We start from the raw sequence: 15970 nt of genomic DNA on the forward strand, positions 1-15970 counted from the left end.
AGCTATGATGGAGAAATTATTACAAGCAATTAAGGAAACACTAGTATCTAATAAAAAATTGAAAAATAATATATAAAAGCAAAAAACATATATTATTCTTAGCAGATTAAAATTTTTAATACCAAACACGAGCAACTTAATAATATACTAGCCAGTTTTCATTCATATGATGGAGAAATTTCCAGTTAGTGAGAGGTTTGGGGAGGTGTGTTTAGGGTGTTGAGGGGATGGGTTTAGAAGAAAACTTATATAAAATTAAACAAGGATCCCACAAAATCCCAACAGAATTTAATTAAAAAGATCACCGATACTGGTTTGGCATTGCAAACAAATTTTTTTGTTTTTCAGAAGGAATATTTTCAACAAATATCGGGTACTGCCATGGGGGCTCCTTCAGTAGGCAACATGTACATCATGAAGTTTGAAGAGATATGGTTGAAGTATTCTCCTTTAGAGGATAAAATAACATTTTATAAACGTTACATCGACGTATTCATGTTATGGAAAGGAACAGAAGAAGAATTAACGATGTTCGGTGATGGATTAATACATGTGATGAACAAATACAGTTTACCATGACTTACAGTTTACAAAAAATATAATTTCTAGACCTGTTTCAAAAATCAGACAAGGGAGGAGTTTTAATGAGTGTCTTCAAAAAATCCAGATAGGAATACCATGTTGCACTATTCTAGTGTGCAACCATTACCTTTGAAAAATAGTCTTCCAGTATCACGATTCTTTAGATATAGACATAATTGTTCAGACACAAAAATCTATAAAGAAAAATCAAAGGAACTGAAAGAGCAATTTATGGCAAGAGGTGATCCTAATAAATACACTAAACCAGCCTATGAACGAGCACACTACAATGATAGAGAAATGCTCTTGAAAGACACCAATATAAGAAAAATGATGACACCACAGTAACATGTGTTATAAGATATTCTCCTGTATCCAGAAACATCATGAAAAGTATACGCTCACATTGGTCTATAATACAAATGATTGAGGGGTCTGAAAATTTGGATTTTAGAATGCCATTTTCTAAAAATTGCAATTTGAAAGAGATACTTTGTCCAGCAACGTTACCCAAATCTAAATCAGAAGATCTATCTATCCTTGATGGTAGAAGCGTGAAAGGTCATTATAAATGTGGATGGTGCTTAATTTGCAATCAAACCTTACAGATTAAGGAATTCACTTGTCCAACAACAAAATATAATTATAGATTACAACATTTCACATGTGCCTCAACATTTGTCATCTACGTGATTTTATGTCCATGTCACAAAATCTATGTAAGACAAACCCGTAGAACACTAAGACAAAGTATAAGTGAACACAAAAGTTGCCTGTGGAATAAGAAAGAATCAGCACCAATAGTCCAACATTGTTTAACTCATAAACATTCTACCACCAATTTACAATGGTTTGCAATGGATGTGGCTCAATTAAACGACCGAGGAGGAGACCGGGAACGCTTATTATATTTTAAAGAACAACAAATGATTTAAATTAAAAGTGGAGGAACCTTGCAGACTGAACAGTAAGATTGAATGGAATAGTTTAATATAAAGTTTATATCTTTGAAACTTTTTGTCATTGCTATAAGGGTGACAACTAAATAATAATAATATATGAAAGGTTCACAGAAATTTGAATTTTATATCGCAAATATGTTTAGATGCATGATCGTGATTGGTCAAGAATTACGAGAACTTAAATCAGACAACGTAAGTGGAGCGGCCTTCGCCCCCCCCCCCAACTTCCCCTCCCTACCCCTACTTGTCCCACCCCCAGCCCGAAAAAAAAAATACCCCCGTATCTTTATCCCAGAAGTTACACCTGCCAGAGGTAGGCTTACCTTGCGTGCACCGGCCAAGTGCTGGCGCGCAATCCCCAGGCCCAGCGGCCGTGGAGAGGCCTCTGGCCATGCCCCCGCCCCGCCCCAGACCACCCCACCCCCAGAACGCCCATTTTTTTCAAGTCCCAGGACTTACACACATCCCAAGGCTTCAATTTCTACCTGGTGCTTATGAAAGCACCTTTATGACTTTTCTCCCAAACCCATCCCCTTTAGGGGAAGGCACTGCCTTTTCCTCAACACCCTAAACATACCTCCCAAAAGTCTCACTAATTGGAAATTTCTCCATCATATGAATGAAAACTGGCTAGGATATTATTAAGTTGCTCTTGTTTGAAATTAAAAATTTTAATCTGCTAAGAATAATGGGGCAGATTTTAAAAGCCTATGCACGTAAATCCAGGTGGATTTACGTGTGTAGGGGGGGTGTGACGCTTCCTGGAATCCCTGGGCTGGCCTGACGCTGCGGATCCGCCGTGATCCTGATGACGTAAGGGAGCGCGCACACGCACGCTCCAGAGTTTGTACCAGCAAGTGGTAGGAGTGGTGGGCTGAGACTCTTACAAGTCAGAAGTCTGCAGTTCTGAGACTAAGGCTTGGGCCCTGAGGGTTCCTCAGCCGATGAGATTTGAGAGTTGGATGAAATGAAGAAGCCAAGGAAGGTTTCCATGTAAATAGAGGCTCCTTTAGACATCTGGGATAATCATTGTCTACCTTGTCACAGTATGTGAATGAGTTTTGTAGAAGAGAAACTTTCAGTGCCTCCATTTGAGGCCCTGTGAGGAGAAAAGGGGTTTGGTGAGGATTGAACTAGGAGGAACTTTCCTTTGAAGGTGATCTATTTTGGAGTGAAGAGAATTGTGAGTTATATTTGTGAAGTTCTTGGTGATTGGAAGTAAAATCTGTTTTTTGAATGTAAGTGCTAGAGTTCAACCACTGAATTTTTTTTTTTTCATCTTTATTCTGCTCTAATTGGACTTTGATATTTTGGGGCTTTCCGAATAAATTTGCTCTTTACTTTGGAACAGCACTTGGACAGTGGACTGTATTCTTATTATTGTTTCGGATGTGCAACTTTCCTTGGGCCCCATAGCTCTTGTGCTATTCCCTAGTAGAATAACCTGTGTTGGGGTTGCAGACAGATATTTGCCCAACCCTGCAACTGCCAAAGGTGACCCCCAACAAAGGCGGCGGGGGGGGGTAACATACATATAACTTTCACGATAAAGGTAGGGGGGTGTAGATAGGGCTGGGGGGGTGGGTTAGGTAGGTGAAGGGAGGAGAAGGTGGACGGAGGCCAAAGGGGGGGGTGTAGATAGGGCTGGGAGGTGGGTTAGGTAAGGGAAGGGAGGGGAAGGTGGACAGAGGCCGAAGGAAAGTTCCCTCTGAGGCCGCTCCGATTTCGGAGGGAACGGGTAGTGCGCGCAGGGCTCAGCACGCGCAAGGTGCACAAATGTGCATCCCCTTGCATGCACTGACCCTGGATTTTATAAGATACGCGCGGCTACGCGCGTATCTATTAAAATCCAGCTTACTTTTGTTTGCGCCTGATGCGCGAACAAAAGTACGCGTGGGCGTACTTTTCTAAAATCTACCCCAAAATAATAAAACTAGCATGGGTACATCACAATAAGCAGCCAGTTAATACATATTAACTAGTTGGAAACAGTCACATTTTGAGTTTCTTGCAGAAGCAACAATTCTCTTTTCACTATCCAGCTCTTCCACCTGCATTGGAGGTCTTCATAGAACACCTGTGCAAATTAACTTTTCACATTCTAAAATAGAGGAAGCCAAGACTAAGAGGAGCTACAACAAGCTCACCCTCTTTGGATCCTTCCCAATCTCACATTGAGGATTTCCTTGCAGCTAACTCAACATCAATGCTGGTAGAGCAAACACCATCCCCCTTGACCCCTGACATCACGTTGCATCCCGGCGCTCCGAACAAGCTCTCCCCTCCATACCATGAGAACCTGGATAACCAGCTGACTGCAACGAGTTCCCCTGAGACACATCGGGGAGATTTTGGAGCAGGAAGCGGGCAGAGACTCCTGAGAGAATCCTGGGGTCTCAAGCTGCCGACGTAGGAGTGCTTGGGAGAGCTAAAGGAGGCACAGATTGAGCTTTCCCTGGAGTGGTGGGCCCCATGGAAATTCTTTCATCAACGAAAGGTATGGAGATGGGGGTAGGCACAATTTCAGGTGTAGGGGGGCCCAGCCAAATGCTCTGGAATTTGAAATTAACTTAAAGCGTCCATCAATTATGACACTTGAAGGAATATGGGCTGCTTTAAAATCTTTAGAGTCTTCTATAGTTTTATTATCTCAAGTTACTCTTGACACTAAAAATAAAGTACTAGCTAATGCAAATCTGATTTCATCTATCAACCTCAAAAGTAGAAGCTATGGATCAACGCATATCTGCCACAGAAAAAATACAACAAAATTTGGTTCAGTCTGATTTAATTAACAACAGAAAACTGGAAAATATAGAAAATATTCTGAGATCTCATAATTTAAGAATACTTAAGTTTTCCAATAATAAACTTAATTTCCCCACTTGATCTCTTTAAAACATATGTTTCCCAGGTGTTAAAGATACCAGAAACTGCAATGCCAGTGATTATGAAAGCATATTATCACTCAACACACAATTAAACTCTGGAATTTGTTGCCAGAGGATGTGGTTAGTGCAGTTAGTATAGCTGTGTTTAAAAAAGGATTGGATAAGTTCTTGGAGGAGAAGTCCATTACCTGCTATTAATTAAGTTGACTTAGAAAATAGCCACTGCTATTACTAGCAATGGTAACATGGAATAGACTTAGTTTTTTGGTACTTGCCAGGTTCTTTTGACCTGGATTGGCCACTGTTGGAAACAGGATGCTGGGCTTGATGGACACTTGGTCTGACCCAGTATGGCATGTTCTTATGTTCATGTTGCTTCCTCCCTTCCCCATATTCCCTACATTACCATTACTTTAATGTTATATTTTTGCATAAAGTGATACTTTCCCCTTCCCTTTTCTTTCTTCTCTGTCCTTCCTGAACTGATTACAGCTTGGTATAACTATATCCCTCTCATGGGACTCATTACACCATGTCTCTGTGATAGCAACAATATCCAAATCTATCACTGCCCAAGTCTGGGATTTTGTTATGACTATGAGCTTGTTTATACATAGCCTTACTGATATTGTTCCTTTCCTTGTCTTCCCGCTGTATACTCTCATTCCTATTCATCTTGCCTTCCCTATGAAATTCCCACCTTTGTGTACATTTCCACTTAACTTATTTGTTTACTAAGGATGACAGCCCAATTCAACCAGCTTCCAACTGCCACCTACGTCATCTAGTTAAACTATTATTCATGTATGATCTGAATTGTTCACTAGAACCATGGTTCTCCTCTTGCAAATTGGTAAGACATTCTATAATAGTCTTTGAACTTTCAATGTGGAGTCTCAGGCCCCAAGAAACCCCAAACAGTAATCCTCACATTAGCTCTAACTATGCACTGAACTTGCTTTTGTTGCATAACTTGTCGATGCCTCAGAAAAGGTTATTGCCTTTGTCTTGTATTGTCCTTTTGTATTACGCTGACCAAGTTTCTAGACAGATGATTTGTCCCCAAATGAACTATAAAATCTTTCTCTTTTTCTTGCTTCTGTTCCAGCAATCCTAAGAATGTATGCATTTATGGCGGCTTCCTTGACCTTCAATATAAACTGCCCAAAGCAGTGAAAAAACCCCCCAAAATATACAATATGCTCAACAAACCTCACATAAAGCATACAATTAAAAAGCAGGTCAGGATCTAAACATCCAAGCTTTGATCCCATTATTACTCCTCTGCCCTACTCCAGGAGCCTATCACCCACAGCTCCAATAAATCCCATCATTTCCTTATGACCCATTGATATAATGCATCAACATACAATACTCAAAGCCCCCCATTCCTTACCATTCTTTCTATCTCTTTTAGCTGTTATCTGGGTAGGCATTTAATAACCATCTCATTGTTCTCCAATTTTGCCCCTAAATCTATACCTGTGATAAGAGTCCCCTACCAGAAGAAGTGTCCTCCTCTTCTTTGATTCCCTGATACTATTCTTGAGCTTACACTGGGCTTCTGCCTCCACTTCTGTCTCTACTACAGATAACTCAGTGAAATTTTCCCACACTACCAACACCATGAAAGAGATGTGTAGCGATATAATGTGAGGGATATTTCTCTGACTCACACCTTATAAATATGGCGATTGCGCAAACAGAGGAAAAATATTATTATGTTCTCTTTTGGATGAGGAAATTACCTGGGACAAAAAACAGAACGTTAACATCAACATCCTATAGTACATACTGTAAGAAAACTGTTAGTGACATGGAAAGATAGGTTAACAGATATGTAAATCATTGAAAAGATAACAGACAGCATAGAATGGGATCAGAATTTCATCCTAATAGAAAATATACTGGACCTAGGGATAGGCTTCTGACCCAGTTCTAATCTAGTTTCAGATCTGCAAATATTTAACTCAAATCTAATTGGATAATTTGTGTTTAATTCTGGTTTAAATCTTACTCAATTTTTTTAAATACTGGATTTACTCAGATTGGTCTGGATTTATACAAATATTCATAAATTTAGACTATTCCAAATATTCTCAAATAATGTATTATGGGAGTCTCTGTTTAGTGGACCCTTGGGCTGACCTGCTGGAGACTGGGAAAGGTGGTCAATGTCTCTAATGAATAGCAGGCCGGGAGGCAGATGTTCAGGCAGGACGTAGATGCTCTTCACCCTGGAAGCTGGTACTCCCCCGGGAGGAGCCCGTAGGGGCCCGGCCGCTGGGACTTAGGCGGGTCGTGGATCAGGACAGGTAACTGGAACCAGACTACGACAGTAGCAATACTGTAACTGGGCTCGGGTTCTGGAACCAGGCAGGAACTGTAGCAGGATTCGGGTACTGGAACCAGGCAAGAACTGTAGCAGGATTCGGGTACTGGAACCAGGCAGGAACTGTAGCAGGATTCGGGTATTGGAACCAGGCAGGACTATAGCAGGCAAGCAGGAACCAACCAGGTACTGTAGCAGGCAGGCAAGAACCAGGCAGGTACTGTAGCAGGAACGGAGCGACGAAGTAAAGCGAGTCACTCCGGGGCACAGCGCAACAGGAAACTGAGAGGCTAACCCGTTGCAAGGCAAAGACTGGATGGCCACGGCTGGCTTGTCAAGGCCGCGGCATCTGACGTCAGGAGTTGGGCAGAGTCACCACTGGCAGCAAACGGCCTAGAAAAGCGCCCAAGTGGCGCGCGCACCTAGGCGCCGGGAGTCCATGGGAGACCTCGCAGCGGTGCAGCTCCAGCGGGGACGCCACCAAACAGGCCGCAAACCAGGCCTCTGGAAGCAGGAGCAGGTCCGGGAGCCCGGAGTAAGGGCCTGGCCGCTGTGCTCGCGGCCAGAATCGCAACATAATGTGAATATTTGTATAATGGTAAGAATAAGCACAAATTTGTGAACATTGTTATTGCAAACTGGATCAAGAAGATTCGAGCTGGTCAAATACAGAAATCTGAGTTACTCTTCAAATGGTCAGCTTTTTATCTGAGTTCAGCTTTGACTCTCTTAAATGTATTAAATTTGATTCACAACTGGTCCTGGTTCACCTGTAATTATACAAAACTCCATACTTTGGATTTAATACAGACTGGTTCACCTTGCTCTATATGGGATGTTCCATGCACTGATTCTAAAACACTGAATACGTATGTAAAGGGAGACTATTACCATCTCTCAACAGGAGGGGAAATTTTTTGTGAAATGATTGGTGCCAAATATGTTTCAAAGTTAGATTCATCAGCAGGGTTCTGGCATAAAGTGCTAGACAAACAGAATGCCAGACTCTGTACCTTTCAAACTCCATTTGGATGTCATTTTCATCTAAGATTTCTATTTGGACTCTGTTCAGCAACAGAAGCAATTCACAGGACTGTTCAGCAAATCTTTGATGAAATTCTAGGTGGATATGTTTCCATTTCTAATGTTCTAATTTGTGGTACCAATTTAGGAGAGCATGATGTACAACTAAGCTGGCAACAGAGTGAGCTAGCTGACTCAAAATGAATTTTAAAAATGATTACTTTTTTGTGCAAAATTTTATAAACATGCCATCACAAAAGACCATAAACAATAACCACATTTTTTAGGATAGTAAATTGTGAGAAAATGTGTGCTCATTCTTTTTAAAATCTGTCTAATAAAGTGTTTGCTGAGGTCCACAACAGGCAGGCTCTTGTATACAACACACCAAAAAGAATTAAGACACTATAGGAATTGCACCTTTGTTGACATTTTAAGAATCTGGAAGGTATTTATTTATTTATTTATTTATTTCTTTTGTATACCGACATTCGATCGAGATATCACATCGGTTTCCAGAAAACAGGTTGAATAGAGCCGGAACTGCCCTATTTTACATTGTAACAAGCGAACAGTTGATTAAACAATAAATATAAGGAACATTGTAACATATGAATAAAATTAAAATTAAATATTAGATGTGGGTATATAGAAATGGCATATAGCCTATATACAATATGTACAATATGACTTGGTAATGAGTAGGGTGGGGGACAGGGAAGAGGGAGGTAGTCACAAAGGTCCCAAAGGATACCTCTCAAAACAGTTTGGGTACAGTCTTAATACAGGTTTGTACAAAGTTGATTGAGACAGCTATAAGTTCTACTAACAACTATCAGAGGTTTAGCTTCAAGCAATCTAAAGAAGCAATCCTAACTCCTAATTAACTTTTAACACATGGAGTAAATACTGATTTGTTCATATTTAATAACATGAATATATGATTGACATTCTAACTTCTTCCATAATTTGCATTACTAGAATATGCCACTAAGCGCAAAATTGGCTAATATCACATTATTACTAAAGTGCAACTGCCAAGAAATACCAACTATTCAACACCAAAACCCTGCAAATTATATAGATTCACAAATACCATAATTATAAACAAAATTGCAAAAATATCACTTATTATCAATAAACTTGTATCAAAAACAAAAGCAACATACAACATAACATACAAACATGCTCAAAGAAATCTTAAAAGCAGATAAAAAATCCATAGCAATAAACATGAAGATCTTCAATCCAAAGCCTTCTTTGTTGCTTCTGAAGAGTAATAAGTCCAAAGGAAGTAAGCAATCCTTATTAGTCATGTGACATCAAAGTAATAAAAAGATCCTTCTTCAATATAGAAAATAAGCTCCAAGGTCAAAATGCTCTGAATGTCAGAACACTCAATAACATTGCACTCTTGGTTATGCTCTCAACATCTAACTCCTATTATGGTCTCTGTTTCTTCATATCAACAGCTGCTTGAGAGGAGAAATCAAACGGCATTCAGAAGGGCATTCAACTCAATCTTCATTGAAAGTAGCAGTCTAAAAAAAATAGAATGAATGCATATCCTTAAAACGAATGCATATCCCTAAAATATATATGGATTTCATCACATCATGTTTTGCCCTGAATTTCCACATCATAGCAATCTTCTTGAGTGTAGAGATAATATCCACAGAAAGCAAGAGACTGTTGCAGAACCTTATCCTGTTTTTCCAAAATGCAAGGAGACACCCCCCCCCCCCCCCCCCCCCCCCCAGGACAAGGTCTTGTATCCTGAAAGATTACTGTATAATTAAAAGAAGTGTGATGAGGGAGGGTTATGCAAGGAAAAAAAACTACAAAAACATGATGAAGGCTATAGACATGTATAACCTCTGAAAGAAACTGAGGTGGTTGATGCTGTTAATGATCATCACTGAGCTGCTAAAGGTACAGTAATAACAGAAATGCACATGATTGTCACAAAGAGTGCACAAACAACGAGACAGAAGAGATGGTGCTTAGAAGCAATTTCTTCAGGTGCTATTTCAGAAACAGTTCTATATTCTCTATATTATGATGGCATCATATAGGCTATGCTAACATCAAAGAGTTTGTAAAAGATCCTGAACAGAATGAGTCCTTACCAACTGTTAGCACCGCCGGCCATGGCACGCAGCAACCGGGACCGGGTGTCATGGCTGCCGGCCGCGGCGGACCGCGACTGAGGCCGGGCCGGCGGGTGCGCAGGAAATAGCTTACCCAGGACGCCGGATAATGCCAAGGGTTCCTGCGGGAGCAGGCAGCCCCTTCCTTCTTTCTGACGGCCGCCGCCACCACTGGGATCGGCGGCGTGGCTCCGCGGCAATCCAGCTCCTCCTCCCCTGCTCCTAGGAGCCGCGCGCACAGCTGATGGGTATTCTTAAAGGAGCCATGGCAGGAAATGTCATGGCTCCCCCTGAGACTCCTCCCCTGGCTTCCTGTACTTAAGGCAAGGGCTGAGCATTCAGTCCTTGCCTTGGTATTGAGGTTCCTGCCTGAGTGTGTTCCTGTGTTCCTGGTTCTTCATTCTTCATCCCGTTCTGCTCCCCTGCTCCGTGGATTGATTCTTGGCTGCTGACTTCTGGACTGGTGGACGTGTCTTCTCCTGGCTTGATCCTGGTACAGTGTTGGATCCTTCTCCTGGCTTGACCCTGGTACAGCTTTGGACCCTTCTCCTGCTTAGACTCTGGACTGGACTCAGACCCCGCCTGTGTATCGAACCTCAGACTGGCTTTGGACTCTTCTACGACTCCGTCCTCAGACTGCTACGACCTGCTGGAGGCGACAGCCGTCTGGAACCCACGACCTGCAGGAGGCGCCTACATCCAGACCTTTCTACAGTCTTCAGAGGAGTCGCCCAAGTCCCAGCGGCCGGACCCCTACAGGCTCCTCCTGGGGGGGTTGCGTGCTTCCAGGGTGAAGTCTTCTATCAAGCCTCTCCAGTCCGAGTGGCCTCGCCCTTCGACATTAGCTATCTACCTCGAAACAGTGGTCCACTTTCATAACAGAATACCAAGGCCATGGACCCTCAGAGGCCTTAGCTCGGCAAGCCATTCCAGGACTAGCCCTGAAGGTCATGGAACAACAACGCATAGTGGAATCCATGGCAGCCTCGCCAGAGCGACTTAACACACATCTGGACTCTATGGCAGCTGCTCAGGCTGTTTCTTCAGCAGTACCAGCATTGATGTCAAACACCGCCCGAACTGCAATTCCACTACCCATACCTCCATGCTATGCAGGGGATCCTCAGTTATGCCAAGGATTCATTGACCAGTGCAGCATGCATTTCCAGCTTCAAGCTTCTTCGTTTCCAGATGACCTCACTAAAACTACTTATATTTTATCGCTCTTGGAAGGAAAAGCCCTGGCATGGGCTTCTCCCTATTGGCGGCGATCAGACCCAGTCCTGCAAGATCTTGAAAAGTTCCTGGAGCTATTCACTGCTGTTTTTGATGATCCTGGGAAGCAGGTAGTAGCCGGTTCTAAACTTCTGCAACTTCGGCAAGGGAACCGAGCTCTCGCTGATTACACCATCGAGTTTAGAACACTAGCTTCAGAGCTTCACTGGGAGGAGAATTGTTTGTGTTCCATATATTTGGAGGGTCTGTCGTCTAAGATTAAGGATGAGATGGCGGCTCGAGAATTACCAAGGTCTTTGGACTCTATTATAGACTTAGTAACTCGGATAGACCGGCGACTACAAGAAAGAGCTCGTGAAGGAGCCAATTCCAGAAGAACCACCTCATGGAACTCTCCTCGTCCAGTATCGACCGGCTCACGAACTACACCTGCTTCCGAAGGAATTGTAGAAGAACCTATGCAATTGGGACGTGGTCCTCTTTCTCCTGAGGAACAACAAAGACGCCGTCGTATAGGCCTCTGTATGTATTGTGGAGGAACAGGTCACCTCATAGCCCGTTGCCCGATATGTCCGGGAAACTCCAAAGCCTAGGCTCTGGCGGGGGAGTAACCCTAGGCATTACCTCTCCAGCTCCCCCACTCACTCTTCGGATTTCTTTGGAACTAAAGGACCTTCAATTTTCTACCGTGGCTTTAGTAGACTCCGGTGAAGGAGGGAGTTTCATCCTTCAAGATATCGTGGAAAAACTCCATATCCCTCTTCAACCTTGCCCCAGGCCATTGATCATATCCTCCATTCATGGAGATCCACTACCAGGAAGGATAACCCATCAAACTGTTCCTCTGGTGTGTCACATCGCTCCCAAGCATTCTGAACAAATTTCATTTTATGTCATCCAGAGAGCCATACATCCTGTGGTATTGGGTATCCCCTGGTTACAACGTCATAACCCTCAGTTTGACTGGACGACCTTAAAACTTCTGCAATGGGGATCTACTTGTCAAGAGACTTGTCTACAAGGAATCATGCCAACCGACAGCTACATCTGCACCACACTACTTGAAGGACTGCCCGCACAATATAGTCAATTCGCAGATGTTTTTTCTAAAAAGGTCACTGATATCTTGCCTCCGCATCAGGAGTTCGACTGCGCTATTAACTTGGTTCCAGGAGCATCACCTCCCTGAGGGAAGGTCTATGCATTATCCATCTCAGAGATTCAAGCTATGACCAACTACATCCAAGAAAATCTACAGAAGGGGTTCATTCGATGCTCTACCTCACCAGCCGGAGCTGGTTTTTTCTTCGTGGGAAAAAAAGATGGGACACTGCGGCCATGTATTGACTTCCGCGGACTCAACGCAATCACCATCAAAGATCACTACCCATTGCCTCTTATCACTGAACCTTTTGATCGGTTACAAGGAGCCCAGATATTTTCCAAATTGGATCTCCAAGGGGCCTACAATCTAATCAGAATTCGTGACGGTGATGAATGGAAAACGGCTTTTAATACTAGAGATGGACATTACGAATATCTCGTTATGCCGTTTGGATTAACCAATGCCCCTGCAGTGTTTCAACACTTTATTAATGAAATATTTCGAGATCTACTTTATGTCTGTGTTGTGGTCTATTTGGACGACATTCTTATTTTCTCAGCCAATTTACAATCCCACAGACAACATGTCCTTCAGGTGTTACAGCGTCTAAGGGAAAACAGACTGTATGCTAAGCTTGAAAAATGTATCTTTGAAAAGGAGTCATTACCCTTCCTGGGTTACATTATATCTAAGCAAGGGTTTCAAATGGATCCCGCCAAGCTGAAATGCATTAAAGAATGGCCTCAGCCTAATGGATTACATGCGCTTCAACGTTTTCTGGGGTTTGTGAATTATTATCGCAGTTTTATCCAGAATTTTTCTATATTAGCAGCTCCACTGACTGCTCTGACTCGCAAGGGAGCCAACATCAAGGCGTGGCCTGTTGAGGCTAAGGAAGCATTCCAAGCACTCAAAAACTCCTTTCTTCGACAACCATGTCTTCGGCATCCCGACCCCAAGCTCCCATTTATTGTTGAAGTAGATGCATCGGCTGAAGGGGTTGGAGCTGCTCTAAGTCAGACTAATACATCAGGAGTTTCCCATCCTTGTTCATACTTCTCCAAGAAATTCTCAGCGGCTGAGCGCAATTACGCCATTGGGGATAAGGACCTTCTCGCTATCAAGATGGCACTAGAAGAATGGCGACAGTGGTTGGAGGGAGCACAACATCGCATAACCATCTTTACTGACCATAAAAATTTAACATATCTTCAACAAGCTCAATGGTTAAACCCTCGTCAGGCCTGTTGGGCTCTCTTTTTCACTCGCTTTGACTTCGAATTACGGTACCGTCCTGCCGACAAGAACATTAAGGATGACGCCTTATCTCAATCATTCTCCACAGAGGATACTGAGGATCCTGAACAACATATCATCGATCTGGCTCGTATCATTTTGTCTGCTACCTTCACGGTACCACCAGGGAAGTCGGTGGTGCCTAAACGGCTTCGTAATAAAGTTTTGGCTTGGGGTCATGATTCCAGATTGGCAGGACATCCCGGACGAATGCGAACGCAGGCTCTCTTACAACAGTATTATTGGTGGCCTGAGATGCATAAAGATATACGAGCCTATGTAGATTCATGTCCAGTCTGTGCACAACATAAAGTCCTCACTGGGAAAACTTGGGGTTTGCTACAACCATTACCCATTCCCACTAGACCATGGACACACAACTCCACGGACTTTATAGTGGAGCTTCCTCCATCTGATGGCAACACTGTGATATGGGTAGTGGTAGATCGTTTTTCAAAAATGGCTCATTTCATTCCCCTCCCCTCCCTCCCGTCTGCTCCGCAACTGGCTCAATTGTTCATGCTTCACATTTTTTGCCTACATGGACTGCCTCAACACATCACCTCGGACCGGGGTCCTCAGTTCATGGCTCGATACTGGCTCAACCCCTGCAAGAAATTCCGGATTTCGCTGGATTTTACTACAGCATTCCACCCTCAGGCTAATGGTCAGGCAGAGCGTACAAATCGTACGCTGAAACAGTTTCTACATTTTTATGTCAACTCTCGACAAGATAACTGGGTGTCACTTCTTTCCTGGGCTGAGTTTTCACATAATTCACATGCTGGAACCTCTACGGGGGCATCCCCCTTTCAGATCGTTTTTGGTCATCAGCCCAGGCCGCCCAGGCCGCCCTTGCCTGTACCCCTGCCTGTTCCATCGCCAGCAGCTCAGTTAACAGCTGCACAGCTGAAACAGCTTTGGGTCCATACTCAAAAGATGCTACAGAAAGCTGCCCGCTCTGCGAAGAAATTTGCTGATCTACATCGACGACAGGCTCCTCAGTTTCATCCCGGGGAGAAGGTGTGGCTCAGCACCCGGCATATCCGTCTGAGAGTCCCTTCCATGAGACTGGCTCCTCGGTATATTGGACTTTTCCAGGTACTGCGATAATTAGGTCCAGTGACCTACCAACTTCGGTTACCTGCTACATTGCGAATTCACAACTCATTCCATGTGTCTCTTCTGAAGCCATTGATCCTCAAGTGGCCTAGCCGGAAGCCGCCCGGGGCTGTGCACCATCAAGCAGTGGATGAAACTATTTATCAAGTTCGTGACGTGTTGGATGTCCAGAGGCGGGGCACCACTTGGGAGTACCTCCTAGCTTGGGAGGGATTTGGACCTGAGGAGAATTCGTGGGAGCCGGCGAAGAATACATTGGACAAATCCCTGCTCAAGGACTTTCATTCAAAACACCCTGGTAAACCCAAACCTTCTAGGGGAGGCCTAAAGGAGTGGGTACTGTTAGCACTGCCGGCCACGGCACGCCGCGACCGGGACCGGGTGTCATGGCCGCCAGCCGCGGTGGACCGCGACTGAGGATGGGCCGGCGGGTACACAGGAAATAGCTTACCCAGGACGCCGGGTAATGCCGAGGGTTCCTGCGGGAGCAGGCAGCCCCTTCCTTCTTTCTGATGGCCGCTGCCACTGCTGGGATCGGCGGCGTCACTCCGCGGCGATCCGGCTCCTCCTCCCCTGCTCCTAGGAGCCGCGTGCGCAGCTGATGGGTATGCTTAAAGGAGCCATGACAGGAAGTGCATTGGCTCCCCCTGAGACTCCTCCCCTGGCTTCCTGTACTTAAGGCAAGGGCTGAGCATTCAGTCCTTGCCTTGGTATTGAGGTTCCTGCCTGAGTGTGTTCCTGTGTTCCTGGTTCTTCATTCTTCGTCCCGTTCTGCTCCCCTGCTCCGTGGATTGATTCTTGGCTGCTGACTTCTGGACTGGTGGACGTGTCTTCTCCTGGCTTGATCCTGGTACGGCATTGGACCCTTCTCCTGCTTAGACTCTGGACTGGACTCGGACCCCGCCTGTGTATCGAACCTCGGACCGGCTTTGGACTCTTCTACGACTCCGACCTCAGACTGCTACGACCTGCTGGAGGCGACAGCCGTCTGGAACCCACGACCTGCAGGATGCGCCTGCATCCAGACCTTTCTACAGTCTTCAGAGGAGTCGCCTAAGTTCCAGCGGCCGAACCCCTACAGGCTCCTTCTGGGGGGGTTGTGTGCTTCCAGGGTGACGTCTTCTATCAAGCCTCTCCAGTCCGAGCGGCCTCGCCCTTCGACGGTAGCTATCTACCTTGAAACAGGGGTCCACTTTCATAACACCAACTATTTGACAAAGGACTACCTGCTTCTAGGAGCTCCTGATGAAGGACCATCAAAACCTGCAACT

This window comes from Rhinatrema bivittatum, chromosome 3 (genome assembly GCF_901001135.1).
Source record: "Rhinatrema bivittatum chromosome 3, aRhiBiv1.1, whole genome shotgun sequence".
Lineage (NCBI taxonomy): Eukaryota > Metazoa > Chordata > Amphibia > Gymnophiona > Rhinatrematidae > Rhinatrema > Rhinatrema bivittatum.